The 21,502-nt window shown below is 38.9% G+C and overlaps 1 long non-coding RNA gene across 1 annotated transcript; it reads left to right on the top strand.

The window, feature by feature from the left end:
- Positions 1–1,657: 1,657 nt before the first annotated feature.
- LOC115899999 lies at positions 1,658–11,492 on the top strand. The gene is made up of 3 exons (XR_004059667.1): positions 1,658–1,857; positions 4,423–4,492; positions 11,439–11,492. It is a non-coding gene; the product is annotated as an uncharacterized LOC115899999 (long non-coding RNA).
- The last annotated feature ends 10,010 nt before the right edge of the window (positions 11,493–21,502 follow it).

Genomic DNA, 21,502 nt, shown 5'->3' with positions numbered 1-21,502 from the left:
GAATCTCCCACAAAACTGTGGCTGAGGGGTCGGCCGGGCTTCCAGTCAGCTCAAGGCCAAATTGACTTGAGGCTCTGCTTCCACGTTCCCTCACGTGCCTGTTGGCATGCCTCAGGTCCTTGTCAGCTGTTGGCTAGAGGTGGTAGTTCCTTGTCATGGGCTTCTCCACAGAGAGTGAGAGAGAGTGAATAAGATGTAAGTCTCAGCCTTTCTGTAACATAATCTCTGAAGTAACTTTTTCCATAATCCTATTTATTAGAGTTACTAAGTCCAGTCCATATTCTAGGGGAGGGGTTACACAAGGACATAGATACCAGGAAGAGAAGATCAGCAGGGGCAACCTCAGAAGCTGCTACCACACCCATTTTCAAAGCAACAAATTAATTTAGAAAAACAGTTACTTTCTTATTCACTATTAAAATGTTATCTTTACCTTGAAAAGACATACTAAGCATATCTGTTTTTCTGAAAATATCTGCATAATCCTGGTAGCCACTAGTCATCACAGGAAAGGTTAGACAACTTGGGAGCCTTGTCTTTTGTAAAAGAAAAATGTGCAAGTCCACTTTTAGTTGAATAACTGTTAAGTATTTGGATACAAAATAACCAACCAACTAGGAAGGACAGTTAATTTGATAAAATTAAGCCCTTTATATATAAAGAAGTTTCTTGGCAAATCTTCTAAGTTCGATAAACTTTTTCATCGATAAACTTTTTCATCGAACTTAGAAGATTTGCCAAGAAACTTCTTTATATATAAACGGCTTAATTTTATCAGATTAACTATTGATAACATCCTCTAGCATGTGGGATGCAATCCATTCCAATATTCTGAGAGTGAAGAAATGAATGTGGATTCTTCCCATCACCTCTCACTTGTGGGACCCTGTAAGAGTTCTTCCTTCAGGGAAACTCAGCTGGGTTAGGTGAGGGCATCAGTATCATTCCATACACTCAACATGCATACATTTCAATTACTTTCTAATTACTTTCTTTTTAGTTTTGCTAAAGAGTAGGAATATGGAAAAATCGGAATGCTAATATTGTTTTTCTGTACCATATGTATCATCTGGTGCTTACCCCTTTGGAGACCTCTGCTCTAGGCCAAGGGTTCTTAACTCAGGATTTATTGCTTATGGGTGATTGGTTTTCAAGGGATAGAAAATAGTGACCAAAGCTGTAATCAGATCTCCAAGAAACCATTAAGAACCACTGCTATAGGTAATGAATAGATAATGAAGAATTTTACAAAGGAGAACATGAAGGGATTTAAAGTTTAGGATGCTACTTGGTGGCAGAGTGGAGGGTGGCTTGGAGAGACCGAGCCTAGAGGTAGGACAGTGGAGGGTTCGCTCTCTCAGTGAGGCAAAAGGTGACAAGGGATTGAACCCAGGCATTGTGAGTGGGATGGAAAGGGGAAACTTGGGGCATATGAAAGTCAGCATGTGCCACAGCGAAAGGCTGCAGGATCTGAAACCACTAAGCAGGTGTTCATAAAGGCAGTTTATAAAGAAAACATGCCCGCAAGAGGAAGTCAGATCTCAGATCTAAGACACTTCAGGTCCTCTGTCCCCACTTTTTTTTTTTTTAAACCACGTGTTCTTTCTTTTATTTTTTATTCTTTTGTTATTTTTTTCCCCTGGAGATTCAAGCTGGGAGAGAAAGGAGAGATTCAGTGACAAGTTATCAATATTTTCTAAAAGAAACCTAGCCATTTAGTAATAGAAGAAGGGTGTTGGGAAAAAGAGGCCGTGGAATAATATTGGCGCCCCCAATAAATCCGTGATCTGCTAAACATCTTCTGGGTTAGAAAATAGAATTGATCTGAATTCCACAGCTGTGGCTTCTTCAAGAAGGGTAAGATGTTTTAAAGTCCACCCCCTGCCCTCTCTCCCGACCAGAAGAGCCTACCCGGCTTTCTTCTGGAATTTTGATTTCTTTCCTTCTATTGTGATGAACATTGCTTTGGTTTTGTCTAGGCTGAGCTGTGTCTCCTGATCAGTCTCCTATTTCTGCTTATATCATAAAGGCACATTTCTGTAGTGCTTCATACCTTACCTAGCCTCTTCACATGGGCTTTCTTACTTAACCAGCTCCTTGGGCATTGCTCTGAGTGTCCAATTCAGCTGAAAATATCATCTGCATGGCATTACTGTCACAGTAGATTCTCAAAGTTGTAGTTGTCATCTTTTGGAGGTTCAGATAAGAAGATGAGTGGGGCACAGGAGCAGTGCACTTCCCCCTTGAAGTAATGTGGGGACAGAAAAGAGGCAGCTCTGTTTCAACAAGAGACTCTTTCAGTCCTTGCATGGCCTCATGTTTCTTGACATGCTAACCAGTCCAGAAACAACAGTGTCAGTGCAACTGGCCTTTCCCCACTGCTTCTGTAGAGGCTGATGTTATTCCTGTGGCCCAGCCAGGGCACCATCCTGAAGAACACGGAGCCAGTGTGCTGTGGGAGTTGAGACTGCTCTCAAACTTGGCCAGTTCCTTTCCAGACACAGTCACTTCCCACTGGAAGTGAGCCAAGCTGGAGGATGGGCAGGGAGAGGATGGGATGTTCCGTACAACATCTACCTTTCTAAGTTCAAGAGGCATTGTGGATTGTTCCTATGAGATTTTGTGGACTGTTAAGATTTCTTCTATCAGTGGCAATAAAGTGAGACCTTATGCTGCAATTATTTCAAAACTGGTTGATTTTATCTCTGTAGCAGAACTCCTGGCACATGGCTACAGGTGTGCAGGTAACCTGAAGATATCTGACTCTGTGATCACTGTTTTTTGGTAAATGGAGAAAAAGGGCTCTTAGCTGGCTTCAGAGTCTGGTTTCAATCTTGTGTGGTGACTGTTGGGAATTATTTCCTGGATATTTAATTTTTCATTTGAAAAACTATGGTAGAGGTCTACAAAGATAGTCCCTCCCTCCCTCCCCCCTCACTCCTTCCCTCCCTCCCCCCTCACTCCTTCCCTCCCTCCCTTCCCTCCTTCCCTGCCTCCCTCCCTCCTTCCCTTCCCTCCTTCCCTCCCTCCCTCCCTCCCTTCCTTCCTCTCTCCCTCCCTTCCTTCCTGGGAAAGAAGGGAGAGATTCATTGATGAGTTACCAATATTTTCTAAAAATATCCAGTAATATATAGTAACAGAAGAAAAAGGGTGTTTGGAAAGAGGTGCTGTGGAATAATGTTGGAGCCCTAAAAAATCTGTGGTTTACTAAACATTTTCTGGGTTGGGAAATATAATTGATTTGAATCCTCCAGCTGTGCCTTGTTTAAGAAGGGTGAATTGTTTTTATGATTTTTTTCTCCCTTTTTCTAGATCTATCTATCTTTCTCTCTCTGTCTCTTTTCCCTCCCTCCTTGCCTTTTTCTTTTCTTTTCTCTCTTTCTTTCTTTTTCTTTCTTTCTTTCTTTCTTTCTTTCTTTCTTTCTTTCTTTCTTTCTTTCTTTCTTTCTTTCTTTCTTTCTTTTTTTTTTTCTTCCTCTCTTCTTTTCTTTCTTTCCTTCTTCTCTCTTTCACATTAGGTAGAGCTGGACTGTAGTTTCCTCTCAGTGACATATTAATTGTGTGCCTTGAGGAAGTTGATTCTCTTCTCTAAGCCCTTGTTTTCTCATCTGTAATGACATCTGCTTTATCATAGAGTGATATTCATTAATCATCAAGGATTGGAAATGATAAGTAAAGCACTAGAATAGTTCCTGTCACATCAAACAAGCTTGCTAAATGAGAATTATCGTTTTCCTATATACATTTCACCCATGTGGCCTGCAGTGACTTTGTAGAGGAGCGAATCAAGGTTTCTTGATGTGTGAGTCTCATGACTGTAGTAAGAAGCACAGCCAAGTGAGTCAACAAATGTTTATAAAAGTATCCATTGACAACATGGTGCTGTTGTATTAAACGTTGTACAAAAAGCAAAAATATAAACTTTCTAGTTATTAAAAACTTGCCATCATATGTGGCAAGACATGGTAAAACATTTAGAATTAAAAAAATAAGTATTTCTATAATTTTCTAGATCCTCTTCTTATAATTTTTAATAATTTTAAAAAAGTCCTGTCATTATTCCTAGATGTCTCTAACCTTTCAGAGATCTCTATGAAGCAATGATTCACTTCTGGACCTTTGAAGTTATATGTTGGGGTCTGGCTTTAGGACATTCTCATTCCCATTTGTGATAACCATGAGCAGAAAGCTGACTCATTACCTGATTAATACAGATAAACAAGTAATGGGAGGACAGTGCAATATAATTCACATCTGCCTTAATAAATCAGATTTATTTAACTCTTGTTTAGTTAACTTTAACTGTGTGAGTCCTGCAGTGTTCTGGAGGAATTTGCAAGTCCCCTCACCTTTGCTGTCTGCTCTTAGAGGGTTACTTTTCCTGTTATCTCCTGACATCCCTGCTTTGTTGTTTCTTTTCAGACCTGAAGCCACCTCTCCGTTCATCACCCACTGCCCTTCAGAACTCTTCCCTTGAAGTCTTTCCAAACAGGTGCTGTCTTGCTTCATTTCTGATCGACATTCTGCTAACTCTTGTTTCTTATGGTTGTTCTCCCTCCTGAATACTGACGTGCCTGTCTTTATATAGCCCTAACTGCCTTTGTGTTTCCATGTTCACTACTTGGTGTTTACTAGTATTTATTCTGCCTCCTCCAGGAGAGCTTGTGAGGATAGGGATCCCATGTTGCTTTTTTATGTAACGCCCTACATTGTTGTAAGTTAAATGAATTATAAAGACAATGGATAAAGGGCATATCTGGGAAAGCTCTCAATATAGTTATTTTTGTTTTTTAGTGTAGCAATTTTCATCTTAGTCTGATCATCTTACTATTAATAAAAACTTATTAGGCAAAGGTTCCAAATTATATCTTGCAGGAACATGCACAAGTTTGGACTGGTGGATGACTCATTGCCTCTGAAGAATTAAATAGTGATGGTTTACTGAGAAAGTCAGCCTGAGAAATTGAGAGAGAAAGAGATCGAGAGATACTAAGTCCTGCTGCAGGCAGAACCCATTAAGTGAGGCATTCCTGGGCCCCTTGTAACTTACCAGTAACTCTCCCCATTTGTGTGGTACAGATGACAGGAAGATGAGGACTTTAGGCTATCTGATGGGAGAATGAAGAAAAGGGACCACAAGTACTCCTCCCTCTGTCAGCCTCATGTCAACCAGTAGTAGTGGTAATTACCACCATTGCTGAGCCCCTTACTAGAGTAATAGCAGTATAGTAATAGTATATCCAGATACTATGCTATTTTAAGAAAATAAATGCTATCACATTACTCCTCACAAACCACCTCTGAAAAATTTTCACAATTTTATACAAGAGAACGCAGAAGCTCAAGGTCACACCATTAGTAGAGCAGAGTCAGGCTATGTGTCCAGGTCTGTCCAATCTTAAAACCTGTGCTAAGTCTTGTCCTCACCTATTTACCTGTTTATTTTGAGTATTTTGTTGTTTTTTTTTTTCCTTTGGGAAGGGGGAGGATGGAATCTTACATTTTTTGTCTTATATCCAGGACTTAGCATGTTAGGTGTGTTCTCAGTACATTTTTGCTGAGTGAATGGGCCAGTCCAGTCCAGTTGCTCTATGATGGAATGTGGAACTGAGCAGTGTAGTGTCTGGGAAAGGTCCATGTTGAGGAGGTAGGAAGGAGACCTAGGTCCTAGTTCATTCTCTCTTACTAACACATGATCTTGGGCAAGTCACATACATTCTGTGGGTTTCAGAGTGTTACCTGTGAACCATAAGGGGGTTGAAGAACAACGTAATTTCTCCAGTGCCTGATTCTTGTGAGGCATGGAGAAAAGGCCACTAGACTAGACCGCTTTGAACATGTGCTACAGTAAAAGAGAGCGATTTCATGCTTGGGATCAGGAATTCTGTTCTCTCTTTTTATCTCAGAAACCTATATTTGTGATTTATGATAAACTCTTGCATTTTCCAGTGCCATTCCTCCCATTTGCTGATGAAGATATAGCAATCTCTGCATCCTTCCTGGCTGTTTCATGATCTCAAAGTTTTATAGACGATAAAAATTTGGTAACAATGTAGTAATAATATGATTAAGCACAATGATCATAAAAAAGACCACAAATATCATCTAATGAACACTCAGCCTCCTCTTCCTTCAACTTCCTCTTCCTCAACTAGAGAAATGTTGAATTGGGATGGCATTTAATGTTCTGGTTTAAATACAGGTATTTTAATATCTTGTAAATATCAGTGCTTATTGCAGTTGAAGAAAAGTATCAAGAAAATAACAGATTATTCAGACATAGACTGACATGCTGCACAATTACCCCAAGTCTACCTTTTAACTGATTTTGCTGATGATTCCTACATTGAAATAATTTTCAATCACAAAATTACTCTTGTCCCTTAAAGTGAATTATTTTTCGAGAGGCTAGATTTCAGATATATACATACATACACACACACATGTCTATATATATGCATGTGTGTATATACATATATATACATGTTTATACATATACAGATATACATAGATACATTTGTTTAAAGTCCATCCTTTATAAGTCAGCCAACATAATGTTAATAACATAAACACACACACATATATATGAATATTATTAACATTATGTCAGCTGACTTATAAAGGGTTGACTTTAAGCAAATTGAGTGTTGAACTTGATGGCCTTGACCATCTGTTGGATTTTTCCTGGGCTCATAATGATCAGAATATACATATTCTAGAAATAAAAATGTCGTTAGGGAATGACATGAAACCTTTAACTAGAGTGACCCATGGATATGTTGATTATTGATGCCTTCCAGGTGTAGAAGGAAGAAAGACAATCTGCCAAGTGCCACATTCTGACACTATTAGCCGGTTTTGATGAGGGAGAAAGCAGGTAGAGGGCTGTCGAGTTACTAACACAAAGCCACACAAATGGCAAGTGGCAAGGATGAAATGAAAGCCCGGGTCCTTTGAGCTTCTTCTTCTTTTTTTTCTGTTAGAGACAGAGTTTCATTCTGTCACCCAGGCTGGAGTGCAGATGCAGTGGCATGATCATAGTGCACTACAACTTGGAACTCCTGGGCTCAAGCCATTCTCCCTCCACTGCCTCCCAGTAGCTGGGGACTACAGGTGCACACCATCCTGCCTGACTTTGGGCTTCTCTTTAACTACTTGCTCTCTCTACCACACCCTGACATGGTTTCCTGCTTCTATAAGAGCTGACAACCCTTTCTTGGGTTTGCAAGGTCAAGGTAGAGCATAACTGAGAACTTTGCCCACTGCTTAAATCGTTATTAAGTGGGACTATCACTTCATCCACTGATGGGAGATGGTAGGAAAGGGGTGATCCTTTTGAGAAGCTAAGTAGGGTGAAAAGCTGTGCTGGAAGAAATTGGTTTCTGGCATTATATTCAGGAATATAGCAATTTATTTGCAAAACAATTGTTAGCAGGGTGTCGTGGAGGGCAAGGATGAAAGAACTTAAGGGTTGGATTTTCTCTTAAAGGTGCTTCATTTGGCTGAAGCCTGTTTCCTCCCAGAGAATTTTAGTATTGAACAGGCTCATGATGGATATTATTTCCAGGTGTCTACTTTAGAGATCTATGTAGAGATCTACTCTTTTTCCTCCAACATGTTCTGAAGTTCTCCAGTCTATCAGACCAGCATTCTTTCTGCTGCATTTTAAGCTTACTTCCTCTCCTACTTCTGTTTAAACTGATACCTTGCCCAACACTGGTTAATCCCAAGAAAGATCTTGGGACAAATGTATCTATTAGAACACTCTCTTTTTGGCTTAGTTGTCTTCATAATTCCTCTTGTAGGTGACTGGTTATCTTGATCTCTCCCACAATTGGTTTGGAAGCCTGCTCAGCAGCCCCTGTCACTCAACTCTCAAGGATCACTTTTGTTATCAAGCAAATATTAAAACAGGTGGAACCTGCCAACAGTAATATGACCCACTGAGGAGAGAAGGTGACTCAGTCTTGGCAGCTCAAGTCAGGGTTGAGAGAGGTGACTGTGGGAATCCAAATGAACAGCTTATTTCCAAAGAATGTGCAAAATTCCAGTGTCAAAAATGTGAACAATTCAGTGCAACTGGACACACCTGACACACCTCTGCAGTCTCCTCACACAAAGCCACCTGTTCTAAGTCAACTTCAGGAGAACCTTGTTTTCTAGCACCCACAGGAGCAGCTCCTACAACTCAAAGGAGAGGTCAAATGGAAGGAGGGTTTGCTTCAAGGCTCGGATATACAGCTCAGGGTTAACAAGAGTTTCCAGTGAAGCCCATGATGAAAGTTTATTATGAAACACTGACGTTTCTCACCTTTTTTTACACTTTCATTTTGCTGACCTGTTATCAGTAATTTACGTGTTACTCACTGTCAAAAAACATGAATAGTTCTTACAGCCTTCCTTCCCTTTCTTCCAAGTCTCAGAGCTTCTGCTGGGTCAGGTTAGCCCAACCTCAAAAAAACCTTGGAGTTTTTCCAGGTAGTCAGTTCTTTCTGCTCAGCTGCCACCGTGACTTCATACATTTATGTAAAGGAAGAATAATCTAGTGGGGAAAAACTTGGCTGTATTAAGAGAAGATAAGAGTTTGAAGCCAAGTTTTATTAAGTTGATAATTATGTGACTTTATCTTCTTTGAAAAAGCAGCTTTGTCTCCTAGTACATCTGGTTTTAATTTTGTATGATACAGATAAGATACTAGTCACATGGTGATGTACAAGGATGCTCTGAAAATGAACTAAGGCATACTAAGTTCCAAGACTCCTTTAATATAAATCCTACATAAAGTCAGCAAATTGAGGTTATCATTATAATGATGTAAGTGGATGTAAATGCTCACCACGGCTTAACTACATAAACACAAGGAAGAGGAAGAGAGATTTTTTTTTGAGTTAAAAAGAATAAGTGGCCAACATCCCCCCTTTTTTATTTTTACGGTGTGTGTACATTAACATTTCTAAATTACTCAATTCCTTCTTGTGAAGGTTTTGCTAAAACCTGTAAGTTTAGACTATCTGATGAAAAATCATATCCTTTTGTTATTGATGTTTTAAAACATTTAAGTATTTTGACCTAAATGCTGAAGAACAAAGTCAATTGTTCAACTAAAAAGACAGAATGTAAATATTTATTTAGCTTAGGTATTCTCAGAGCATCTATTTTCACAATCAAAATACTTCCTCGCAAATATTTGAGAAAGAGTTATAATATGGCTCTTTGAAAAGCGTGGGAAATTAAGGATGAAATAAAAATGTGACTATAGACTTCCTTCCTCAATTTTGAATAAGATTTCAGTGAGGTTCTCTTATAATTGGATGTTGATTTTATTAGCTTTTTATGTGACTTCATACCGCTTACTTTTGAAAATGTTAATTGCATTTAATAGATACATGGTTTACAGTGAATTAAGTGAAATATTGAAAAACAATTCTTACAAAATAAAAAAGAATGTTGCTTTCCATTTTATTCCTTTTTGATTTATTTATTCCCAGGTTCTGCAGATTAATTTAAGTTTCATAATTTTGTTTGCTACATATTCTTTTTTTTTTTTTTGGAGACGGAGTCTCACTCTGTTGCCCAGGCTAGAGTGCAGTGGTGCTATCTCTGCTCACTGCAACATCTGTCTCCCTGGTTCAAGCAATTCTCCTGCCTCAACCTCCCGAGTAGCTGGGATTACAGGCACATGCCGCCATGCCCAGCTAATTTTTTGTATTTTAGTAGAGATGGGGTTTCACCATGTTGCCCAGGCTGGTCTTGAACTCCTGAGCTTAGGCAGTCCACCTGCCTCGGCCTCCCAAAGTGCTAGGATTACAGTTGTGGGTCACCGCGCCCAGTCACTAGTTATTCACTTTCTTGTTTGAACTTTTGATTATTTATTCCTTTATTTGGCTGCCCATTCATTTGTTAATACACTTATGAAATATTCAACGACCTAATAATTTGTGTCAGTCACCATTCTAGGTACAATTACTTCTCATTAGTATAAAGGCATACATTTTCATTTAGGCATATTTCTTTTATATTTGGCAAACTAATTTGTTTTGAAGCATATTGTAAACACTAGAAAGAAGTTGATATGACTTAGTATGGTAATAAGGGAATATCTGTAATTCAGGTTTTTGACCAGGTCAGCAGTAATGATAACAGCTTACACCAACAGAACCCTGCCATGTACCAGGTGCTATTCCAAGTGCTTTTCATGAATAAATGAGTTGAATCCTTAAAATAACTGAAGATTAAAATAAGAGAGGAGGAAACTGAAGTAGATACCTCACTTTAAGTGATGCTGTTAAAGTTACAAAGCCTAATAAATGCTGGTGCCAAAAGGACAATATTACAAACGTCAAAGTGTTTTTGTGAGGATTAAAATAAAAAAGTCATGCAAAGTGTTTATATCTCAATAATCAGTAGGGAAAAAAACCCAGATCATAGAATAATTGTTTTTGTGATTGCACCAAGTGACTCATTTAAAATGCAGTCTCTAGGGTGGACTTAACTCTGTCACCTGCTAGCTGTGTGACCCTTCAAAAATTGCTTTACTTCTCTGTGCCTCAGTTTCCCATCTGTAAAATGAACATAATTCCTGCACTATCTAAGTAGGTAACTATGAGGCTCTAGTCTAGGAGATAGGGACTTGACAGTGTGTCGCAGGCCATGAAGAACTCTGGGAGTGGAGGAATTTTGCAGCAGTGTCTTTTTTAATGGTCCTCCCTGCTGGTAGGACACCCCCCTTTTAAAAGATGCATAGCCTAAATAGTACACAAATCAACTGTTACCTCATGTAGCATTTTTTTTCCCCACTAAACACTTCTGGGTTCTTGGTGATTCTTTTGTAAACCACTTCCTCTTGTTGAAATCTTGAACTAGTTTTGATATAGAAACTAGCTGTTGGGGTGATAGCACATGAGCCAGTTTATTAAAATCATCACCTGGTCTTTGGAGAATGGTGGTCTCTTCCGATTCTTTGTCCTGGATTACAACTCCATATTGCCACCCACCCCCATCATAGAAACTCATCCTTAAATACTCTTAATTGACCACATCTCTCTGCTCTGTAATTCTAGCTTGCAAAATAAGCTCTCCTAAATATATCATCTGATGACTATTCCAGTTTGCTGTGCTTTCTATTTTTTACATCTTGTGTTATTTGAAGACGTTTATATTTACCTAATTCCCCTAGCAGCCCCAGGGGAAAGCAGGATGCCATGAGGCTCCAAGCACGCTGACTGTCTGCATTCATTGGCCAGAAGGAACAGTATTCACTCCTCTTTGGTTTTCACACAAGTCACTACTTTCTTGACTCAACCACACATCCCTTCCTTTGTTATGCTTGTATTTGAGTCATTGCTGCTGCTGATAACCAAATGCTGTTTTGCCATGTTCTTTTCTTTTTTCTAGTATTTGGAAAATCTAATGACTTGTTCCTTTTCTGTCCCCTACAGAGAGTGCAGTGGCTCATGCCTGTAATCTCAACACGTTGGGAGACTGAGGTGGGCAGATCATATAAGGCCACGAGATTGAGACCAGCCTGGCAAAACTCCATCTCTATTAAAAATACAAAAATTAGCTGGACATGGTGGCGTGCACCTGTGGTTCTGGCTACTTGGGAGGCTGAGGCAGGAGAATTGCTTGAACCCGGCAAGTGGAGGTTACAGTGAGCTGGGATCACACTACAGCACTTCAGCTGGGGTGACAGAACAAGACTGTGTCTTAAAAAAATAAATAAAAACTAATATTAAGTTGACTTTCTATTACTGTGGATTTAATTAGCAGAGTTAGTGTGCTTTCTATGCGGAAGGGGGATGGAGGAGGGAGGAAAGAAGCTGTTATTATAAACTGTAGTATATGTTTAAAAAAGTTACAATTTTTATCTTTTTTTATTCTTAGAAGCAATATATCTCACACTTCAGGGCTAAAATGTACTTCTCTTCCTCTTCTAAAATCCTGGATACAAATACTTGGTTTTAAGTTATCTTTTCCATTCCAGGACACTTTGCAGCCAAAAGTGGAGGTTGAGCTGATCAGGACGGGTTAGGCAACCTTTGTTGTTGAAGGAAGATTTTGGTGGAAGGATCCCGTCCCAGTCCCTCCCCTCCCCTCTTCTTCCTCGTCTTCCCCCTTATGATTTGCTGAGCTCTTCAAACACTTTGTCCCTGGGATCACCCTCGCCTCGGGGATGAAGTGCTCCAACGTGGCACCCTTATACCTTGCAAGTGCCTTCAGCAGTGATTCTGTCAGCCTTGGATGGTGTAATCCAGAGCTGGAAGTCTCTAAGCAGTCAGGCTGCTGCGAGCATGATATTTTGGTGTGTTTGCACCAGCTTCCTGTTGCAGAATTTGGGAAGTGAATCTGGTAACTGCCTGAACAGAAACACTTCCCCTTACTTTCTATATCAAAGAGAAGTTATGAAGTTACCTGACATTGTTGTCTCTTTTTAGGAGTAAGGACAAAGCATTGTGTTTTAAGGAGACTACATAAATAGGGAAAGAACTTCAGCTTCAGCTAAAACAGGTCACACAATTTCTTTTAGCCTCAGTTTCCTCTTACGTAAGATGAAGCAATTCTATGCCCCTTGCATGGTTGCTATGAGAAGGCAATGAGATAACTTAAATGCAGTGCTAGGTACCTTGGCAGGGGGCACTCAATAAGTGGTAGCCATTTCTCTTTTGGAGAATAGGTTCTGTTTTGTATAAATGTTGTGGACTATGTCTTCTGAAGTTTGTTTTGTGAGTTGCAGTCATGTGCTTCATATTTCCAGTATAACCCTTGTACTCTGTGTAGGTGTTTATACCCACTTTTGCCAGTGGAGTGAGAGCTCCTGCAGGAAAGAGAGGCATGGTGTGCTTGCTGATCTGTGTGCTGGGATACAGAGGCATGGAAGGAAAGGCCAAAGACCTGAGGCTGGAGCCAGGCTATCTGAGTTTAAATGCTGCTGCTAAGTTAGTAGCTGTGTAAACTCAGGCAAGTTACTTAGCTTCTCTGTGTTTCAGTTTCATCATCTGCAGAATAGAGACACTACTGTATACTACCTCATAGAGAGATTGTAAGAATTAAATGAAAAAATTCACAGATATATGTAAAATGCTTAAAACAGCATCTGGCTCAGGATATGTATACTGTTACTATTTACAGCATACATCAGACTCACCATATGGTGAGTGCTCCCTAAATGCAAGCTTGCAAATGAGTGGGAAGTAGAGCATCCCTCTTTCTCTGTGTTCTATAGGGATCCCAAATAGAAGTGTGAACTACACGTGCTTATAAGAGATAGAATATCAAGAATATCAAGTAGAATTTAGATTCCTGTATATGGGAGAATATTCCTCTTCTGCTGGACTCTCTTTCAGTTTCTGCTGCACCCTTGATTTCCCTCCCATTTGGTATTCCCAGGGTTCCTGTTCGTATCTCTTTGATCATATCTCCTGGTCATATCTCTGGTGGTCAGTTCTGTGGGGACAGCACTATGTCCAATTTGTTTAATGTTGTATCAGTAGCTCCTAGCCTCTGGCATGATAGCTTCCAAAAGCATGTTTAACAAATGATACGTGGAACACTAGAAAGTGCTATTGAACGTAAGCAGTTTCCAAGAGACACTATTTGTGCACTTAGTAAGGTCAGTACACTGGGCCAGGGCAGGGGCAGGAATACGTGAGAACACAAGTGTAGTGGGAACATATTGTTAATTTACAACCACAGGAAAAAACAAATATGCAGGGTCATAAAGCTTGAGTTAGAAAACAGTCCCATTATTAGTGTTAACCCCAAACCTTGGTATTTAGTTTAGGGTAGAATCTGGGAAGAGAAATCAAATGGGAGATTCAGCCTCGAAGAATCACATGATAAAGACTGACTAAATACTGTAAATTTTTCTCAGAGCAAACTTTATAATACATGTTTCTCAAATATTAATTGATGGTCTAGTGTCTAAAAGAAATAAGCCCAGGAAGGCTATACCATTATATTTTAAGGCTATACCACTCTAACAACTCCTTGAGAGTTATGTCAATGTCCAGGATGTTTTGTGCCTTAGTCAGGCATATGATATATTACTGCTTGCCTGGCCCAGTGTCTTTTAAGGAATTCTGTGGATCAAGTGTCAGGCCATGGCAGGAGACTTGTTCTAAAACAATCGTCAGCCTGGTTGAAACAACATAAAAAATGTTTCTAAGTTTGCTATGAGTGTTGCTCATGGCACCTCACCACAAAGCTATTTTCCTTTGCATCTTGCAGTTGTTTTCATGGTGGCAACTTCTGCAAAGCATATATGACACCTGACAAAGGATGTCATGGCAGGTTGAGTGGTCTATCTGTAAGTCTTTCTAATTTGGCAGTAAAATTTTAAAGCAAATCCCAGAAAATCCTTGTTGATCTTTGACTCTATGCCCATTAAAGTCTTTTATACCCCTAAAGAATTAAGATCTTCAGATAAAATGTGAAGTGCGGCACAAACGAAGACACGTTTGTCAAGTATTAAAACATGCCAGGACTTGGAGGTGTCACAAGACCTTTTACAAACTGTGTATAGTTTTGTAAATTTAACAAATGACATGAAATTTTATCTTTATAAATGAAACTCCCAATTCTTGTTTTTCTTTCTCAACTGGAGGCAACTAGAAAAAGAAAGACTTTTTGCTTTAAGATTGGATTCATTTTAGGCCTATTTGTTGATTTTTGGATGTATTACAAGCCCCGGTAGGAGAGGGAAGTTCTGGAGCCAGAAGGACCTTGATCCTGCCTTTGGCACCAATCAGGCGCATACACTGGGGCAAGTCTCTTAACTTTCTGATGGTCGGTTCCTCATCTGAAAAAGGAATAACATACCTACCTCACATGGTAGTGTCCAGCACATACTGGGCAACATTAATTTTAAAATCTGAATTTAGGTTACTTTTTAAACATACATATGGGTAGAAAGAAAACTGGGCTTAAGCCAGAAAACCAGTCTTAGTCCTGCTACTTCTTAGTTTTCAACAAATTAACTCAGAAACAGAAATTTAGACCTGAAGGGATTTGGAGGGAGCCCAGCCCTCTTGACTTTCAAATAACAAAACTGAGGACCAGAAAAATGATAAGCCTTGCTTAAGGCCAGGCAAGCTAGTGACAGGGCATTGAACATAAACCAGCAGTCAGGGTGCCGGGTCCCAGCCCTTTTCAGTCCTACAGCCCTGCCTTTTGGTAAAAAGCTACACAGATTTGTTATGATTTAATCACGTTTGTTTCAAGTGTCAACCTAATTTGATATTCTTAGTGCCAAAAAGACTTCTTTAGAATAGAACAAAATGACAACCATGACTATTTGACCAGAAGAGAATTACAGAGCAGAGAATCTTAGAGTTCTGACATAACTCAAAAAGTTAAAGATCAGGGCGGTGACCCTCGGCCTGGACTGATGCATGGACATGCAGTGCCAGAACTTCTCAAAGATTCTCAATCTTTCCCCCCACATCACAGCTGCCTTATTCTGATGGGAAAATAGAAAGGTACCTCTTTGAGGGAAGAGCACATGTATTACATATTGTTTGAAACCTCCACGGTGGCTTGTACAGTGCTTAGCACCCCATTGATTTCTTTAAATGCCTTCTAAATAGTATGGACAATGAAAAACTACTACTAGAATTTTCAGTATAGGGTATTGATGGGATTTACAAACTGAATGCACCTGTGCAATCAGCACCCTGATGTATACACACAGAACATTATCAGCATTCCAGAAGCCTCCTCCATGCCTCCAGCGGGGTACCTTAATCCTCGCTTCTAACAGCGTACAGCATAGACGAGCTTTCTCCTGTTTGTCTACATTTTGTACAAATTGACTGACACAATAGGTACTCGTTGTGTTTGGATTCTTATGGGAAATATTCAGATGTTGCTTTGGATCCACAGGAAGTAGGATTCCAAATTGGGGGCCCTCAGTGGAGGACAAAAGGATTTTGTATATTGCAGTTTCATTTTAATGATGGAAAGTGGTATCAATATAGCACTTGATTAGTAAGAGTGTGTATGTGTAATTAGGTTGAAACTTGTTCTTATTGCCAAGATTTTTGTATCTTAAATGATTCACTACATTTTACAGCAAAGTATAATTTTAGTTAGACCAATTGATGTAAATAATACAAAATTGAGGAGAGTGAAAAATAAAACCCTTTCCCTTGTGTGCTTTCCTTTGAAATTGTTTTTAAGCAAATTTTAATTTTTTATGTAATGTTCAGAAAAGAATGATAAATTTTCTAAAGAAATAATCCAAATAAAAAGAAATTCTGAATGATGAACCCAGATCATTCTGTCTTCATTATCTTTATATTCCTATTATACAACTAAATGGCTGACACATAGTATGCATTCAATAAATGGTGATTACTAGAATAAGTGAATAATTAAGTTAAAACACGATGACAAGCCAGGACATCACAACTTATTCTAGAGAATATATACCAGCAGAGTAAACAGCAATACTGGGAGCCTTAACACTCTGTACATAAGCTACAGACCATTTAGAAGCAGTTTTGCTTTTCAGATTTGGAGTCATGCAATTGTAATCCTCCAGTTCTCATGGTGGAAGAGATTGCTAATTATGTCTCGGCATCCCTTTTCTTCTTCTTTTTGTAATAGAGTTCCTGAATATTAGCAAGGCACATGGCTACTTGACTAGATATAATATTTCACAGCATCCTTTGGAGCTACAAGACTAAGTCCATGTCAATGGAAAGTGACCAGAAGTAATGCAGGCATCTTCTGGATTTCACTTTTAAAAAACAATTTCTGCTGACTGGGAAATGATAACAATAGAACAGCTGAAGAGAGTCCATAAATGAGTCCCATATCTGTAGTAGAATCTCTGCTCACCTGTGGATTGTTAAGTAAGAGAGAAACACATTTCTATGTTATGAAGACACTCTACTTGGGGTGGGGGTCTTTTTTTTAAAGAATACCTTAGCATATACCCTAATTAATATAGAAATTTGAACCAGAAGTGGGGTGTTACCATAACAAAAAGCTAAATTTTGTGTCATTGAATAGCAACAGGCAGAGGGTGACATGGGCACGAAATTTGATCTAGAAACATTGGTAACACTTGTTATTCTGTGATATGTAATTTGCTAAAACAGTTACCTATCATAACTTGAAAGACAGGCCATGCACCTACTGACTCAATGGGAAAAACTTTGCATATAGATATATATTGGCTAGTCCTCACTACTTTTAACAATGTATTATAAGAAGAAGTGGAAGTTATGGAATTATTAGCCAGCAAGCAAAGACAGAAGAGAATATAGCTCTGATAAGGAGGTTCTTATTACCTATGGCTTGTAATCTAATGTGCTTGAAAGACTCAGTCATACAGAGTTGGAAAATCTATTTGTATCCCAAACAGCAGTAGACAAGTTTGATGATGGAGGCTTTTTTCACATGCCTTCTGTTAAATATTCAATTGCCAACTGTTAAGTGCCTTCAGTTGGCTGGACAATTGAAGCCAGTCCAGAGCAAAGATTACATTGAAGATGCTGCCTTCCTGTTTCACATGGTTGCCACTAAAGTTAGCCAACATTAAATGAAAGGAAAGAGAGACAAGCTGAGCACAGAGACCAGGAGATAAAAGAGAAGACTTGGCTTAAAAACTGTGACCAGGGACAAACTTTGGCTATTCTGACTTTCACATAGAATCCAATAGATTAGAATCCTACTCAAAAATAGGGGTGACTGTGGTGTCTATTTGCAAAAAGAAGTGTGTGCATAGATATTGGGAGGAGGGGTAGACATGGCAGAAACTGATAATTTACCCTAGTAACTAACCATTCTTCCTTTCTTTAGCAAAATGCACCCCAAACCACCCTAGTTTTAGGGCACATGGTTGCTTACCTAGTGACTATATTCTCTTAGCCTTCTTTGTGACTAGGGATTGCTATGTGACTCAGTTACAGCCAGTAGTACTTGAATGGGAGTTTTTTAAGTGTTTGAACATCATTGAGTATTTATTCCACTTCCCTTTCTGCAACTGGCTGAGAAATAGCAAACAACTGGAGATGCCTTGGGCCAAAGACAGATGTTGCATATTGACAACAATAGAGCCACTCCACTTCTGTGATACCACCCACTTCTGTATTGTTACATAAAGAAGCATAAATTTCTGTCTTATCTAAGCCACTCTATTTTGTGAGTGTCTTTGTTTCAGCAGCTTAACTGTGGTCTAATGAACATATAGGCTTCTGCACACTGTCAGGTTCAATATAAGAAAAGAGAAACAACTTTAAGTATTTGAAATGGAAAGATATTTTACAAAACTGACTGACCAGGGGAGCTACCAACTCTGAGACCAGCAATGGAGCTATGTCAGGGTCAAGAACCTAATGCTGCTACTATCGCTGCCATGGCTTCTGAACACTAGGTCCTGGAATGTGGTGCTAGGAGCCTTACTCTGGTTGTCAGCAGAAATAGCCAAGAAGGGATAGGAAAGTGGTGTCTGCCTTCTATATCTTCATGCCACACTTGTGTGTATCCACCTTTTGGGACCCAATTTCCTTCTAGGACTCTAGCTGCAGGGAGATCTTGAAAATGTTGTTTTTGTCTTTGCAGCCTCTCCAGTGAGAATGAATGGAAATTGAGTGAACAAATCCATAGTTCCAGCCCTCAGTTATCTCATAGTTAAATGGAGATGGTATGTGACCCACCTCAAAGGGCTACTGGGAGAATTAGATGAGATTTAATAAATGGGAAGTACATATGTATGTTTGGTACATATTAAAAATTCAAAAATACAGATACTATATTATAATATCATTTAGTTACTTAAAATATCATGCCTATTTGCCACATGCTTGTCTCTTTCACAAAAATGATTGGCTGGCTAAGCACTGATAAGTTTGATAAGAATCCCTCTTTCTGTATTATAATATAAAAGTAGCAACATCTCTATTATTACAAAAGCTACCACTTGAAGGTAATTTTTTTTTTTTTTTTTGTGAATGCTAAAGGAAGTGAGAACCCTCCCTGCTTTAACAATAGAGGAGTAAGACTAGAGAAAGCAGCAGGGGTGCAATCATTTTTACCGTCTTCAGGAATCAGCATTCTGTTTTGAAACAATAGAAATCTATGGAAGGATATTAAGTTGGGGAGAGGCATTATCAGATTTGCCTTTCAGGAAGCTGTCTCTGGTGAAATGGAGAATACATTAGAGGAGGGGTGGTTAGTGGGCAGTTGCAGTAATTTAGGCAAGCAATGGTAGTAGCTTAGACCACAAGAGCAGTGGCTCTGGGAGGGGAGACAAGCAGTTTGGGAGGTGTTCTCAGCAGAACTTGGTGATTGCTACCTCTGAATCCTGTCAAGGAAACTTTGGAGTAACAGAAAAATTTATGTTTCTCAATTAATATGTGGATACTTATTACCTGGTATGAATTAAAAGCCTGATTCTGATTCATACAATTAAATGAGAGTAAAGGAAGATGATGTCGTCATCTTTTGTTGGTTTACAACTATGAAGGAAGGAAATATTTTATAAAGTTTTTTATGAACTGGGTTCAAAGTTATTTAATGGCTGAGTGTGAAAGGCTTTCAAAGCATAATTATGCTGCACTGTTAAGTATTAGTGACCAAAATGTTGATAAATTGCTTCATGTTAAATGACCAGACCTTTTAATGATTTAGACACTTTATTCAGGCTACCCTCACAAGACACTTTGCACAGGGAGGCCCCATGTTAAAGTATAGAGAACGGTCTGGTTGCATACGCTGCAGATAATCTTGCTAGAGCCTTATTTCACTAATCTGTTTGGATCTTCAGTCAAGGATAACACCATTATGATAGTATTCTTACGGTTCCTTTTTTTTTTTTTTTTTTTGAGGTGGAGTCTTGCTCTGTCACCAGGCTGGAGTGCAGCGGTGTGATCTCGGCTCACTGCAATCTCCACCTCCTGGGTTCAAGCAATTCTCCTGCCTTGGCCTCCTGAGTAGCTGGGACCACAGGCATGTGCCACCATGCTCAGCTAATTTTTGTATTTTTAGTAGAGACAGGGTTTCACCATGTTGGCCAGGATGGTCTTGATCTTTTGACCTTGTGATCAGCCTGCCTTGGCCTCCCAAAGTGCTAGAATTACAGGCATGAACCACTGTGCCCTGCCTCTTATGGTTTCTTTTAAGTGGAGTAGATTATAAAGTGTGGCATACCCTGTTTTAAAATCAGTGATGTCTAAAGTAATTATAGGGCATTGCAAAACTACAGGAATAGATATCAACTCAAGTGAAAAGAAGCCGTTCAGTTCCGTAGCAAAGCGTTCTCGTCAGCTCTGTCCCCACATCACTGGTGGCGAATGTTGGCATTGCTGGTATCATTACAGGTAAAAGGTCAGTCACATTCCAACTTCCTTAGTCTTTAGTATTTCCTGTGCAGTCTAAAAATATACTGGGAGAAAGCTGGCTGAGTTCAAAGGGTAGGAGAAATCTATTTCATCCTGAGGACAGTGGCTGCACTTTGTTCAGTGTTTAATAGTGGAACATTAAGAGAAGTGAAATTATTTGAACAACTCCAAACTGTTTGATTCAATTAAAAAGCATTTACTGGATTTGGTGCTTATGAAGATGTTCCTGATTCTTTTCTGCCTGCTCTGATGGTCTAAGAGTTGATTTCCATCCTCCCAATCCTTCTTCAATCTAGCAAAAAATGTACAATTCAGAATAAACCTGGTTCTTAGAAAGAGTATCTTTCTAGCTGTTGCAATTTTTAGAAGGTCAATTGTTAAATATGTCATTTGTCCGTAAGTGTGGCTAGTAATTTTACCAATTTTATTTCTTTACTATATATTTATTGAATGCCTACTATGTATAGGACTCTCTTGAGCAGTCAAACTTTTTCAAGGACATACTCTACTGAGGACAAATTTTCCTAAATTCTCACAATCCCTATGTTACATATAGGGAAACCAACTACTCTCTAGTCAGGAAAAAATGAGTTACCCTTGGTGACAGAAGGATCACCTGATCAGAGTTCCACAGATGAGCCAGATGAGTTGTTTCCCAACCTACCCCTCTTCATTAGTCATTTTCATGTCATGTGTGATTACATGACTTAGAATAATGTAAAATAGCCACAACACATAAAATATTATTTTAAATAGGTATTCTTAAATAATTTGCCAATAATCTTATGCTTTGCCAAGTCTTTAAAAAAATAGAAGTTTAGATTAGATCTTTAAAATAATACACAAAGAAATGAGAGATGTAACTTAAAAAGGCAACCTTATTTCTAAAGATTTTCAACTTTTTGTTTATTAACAATTAATAATTTATTAAAGTTCTTAAGGAATCTATTTCCAGCTTAAAATCATAGAAAAAACAAGTAGGAGAATTCAGGAGTGTGATTCAGAGTTGCCTAAAGAGTATGCTAAAAGTCAACTTTTTTATTCCCTTAGGCTTGATATTCACAACACATTTCCTTAAATGTCAGCATTTTGGTTCAATTTATTTTTTCCATTTACAGTTTATTTTTCTTTTCAATTGCAAAGTAATACATGTCCAT

Source organism: Rhinopithecus roxellana, chromosome 10 (genome assembly GCF_007565055.1).
Source record: "Rhinopithecus roxellana isolate Shanxi Qingling chromosome 10, ASM756505v1, whole genome shotgun sequence".
Classification (NCBI taxonomy): domain Eukaryota; kingdom Metazoa; phylum Chordata; class Mammalia; order Primates; family Cercopithecidae; genus Rhinopithecus; species Rhinopithecus roxellana.
Note: the sequence above shows the minus strand (reverse complement) of the source record. Positions and strands in the feature narration are given on the sequence as shown.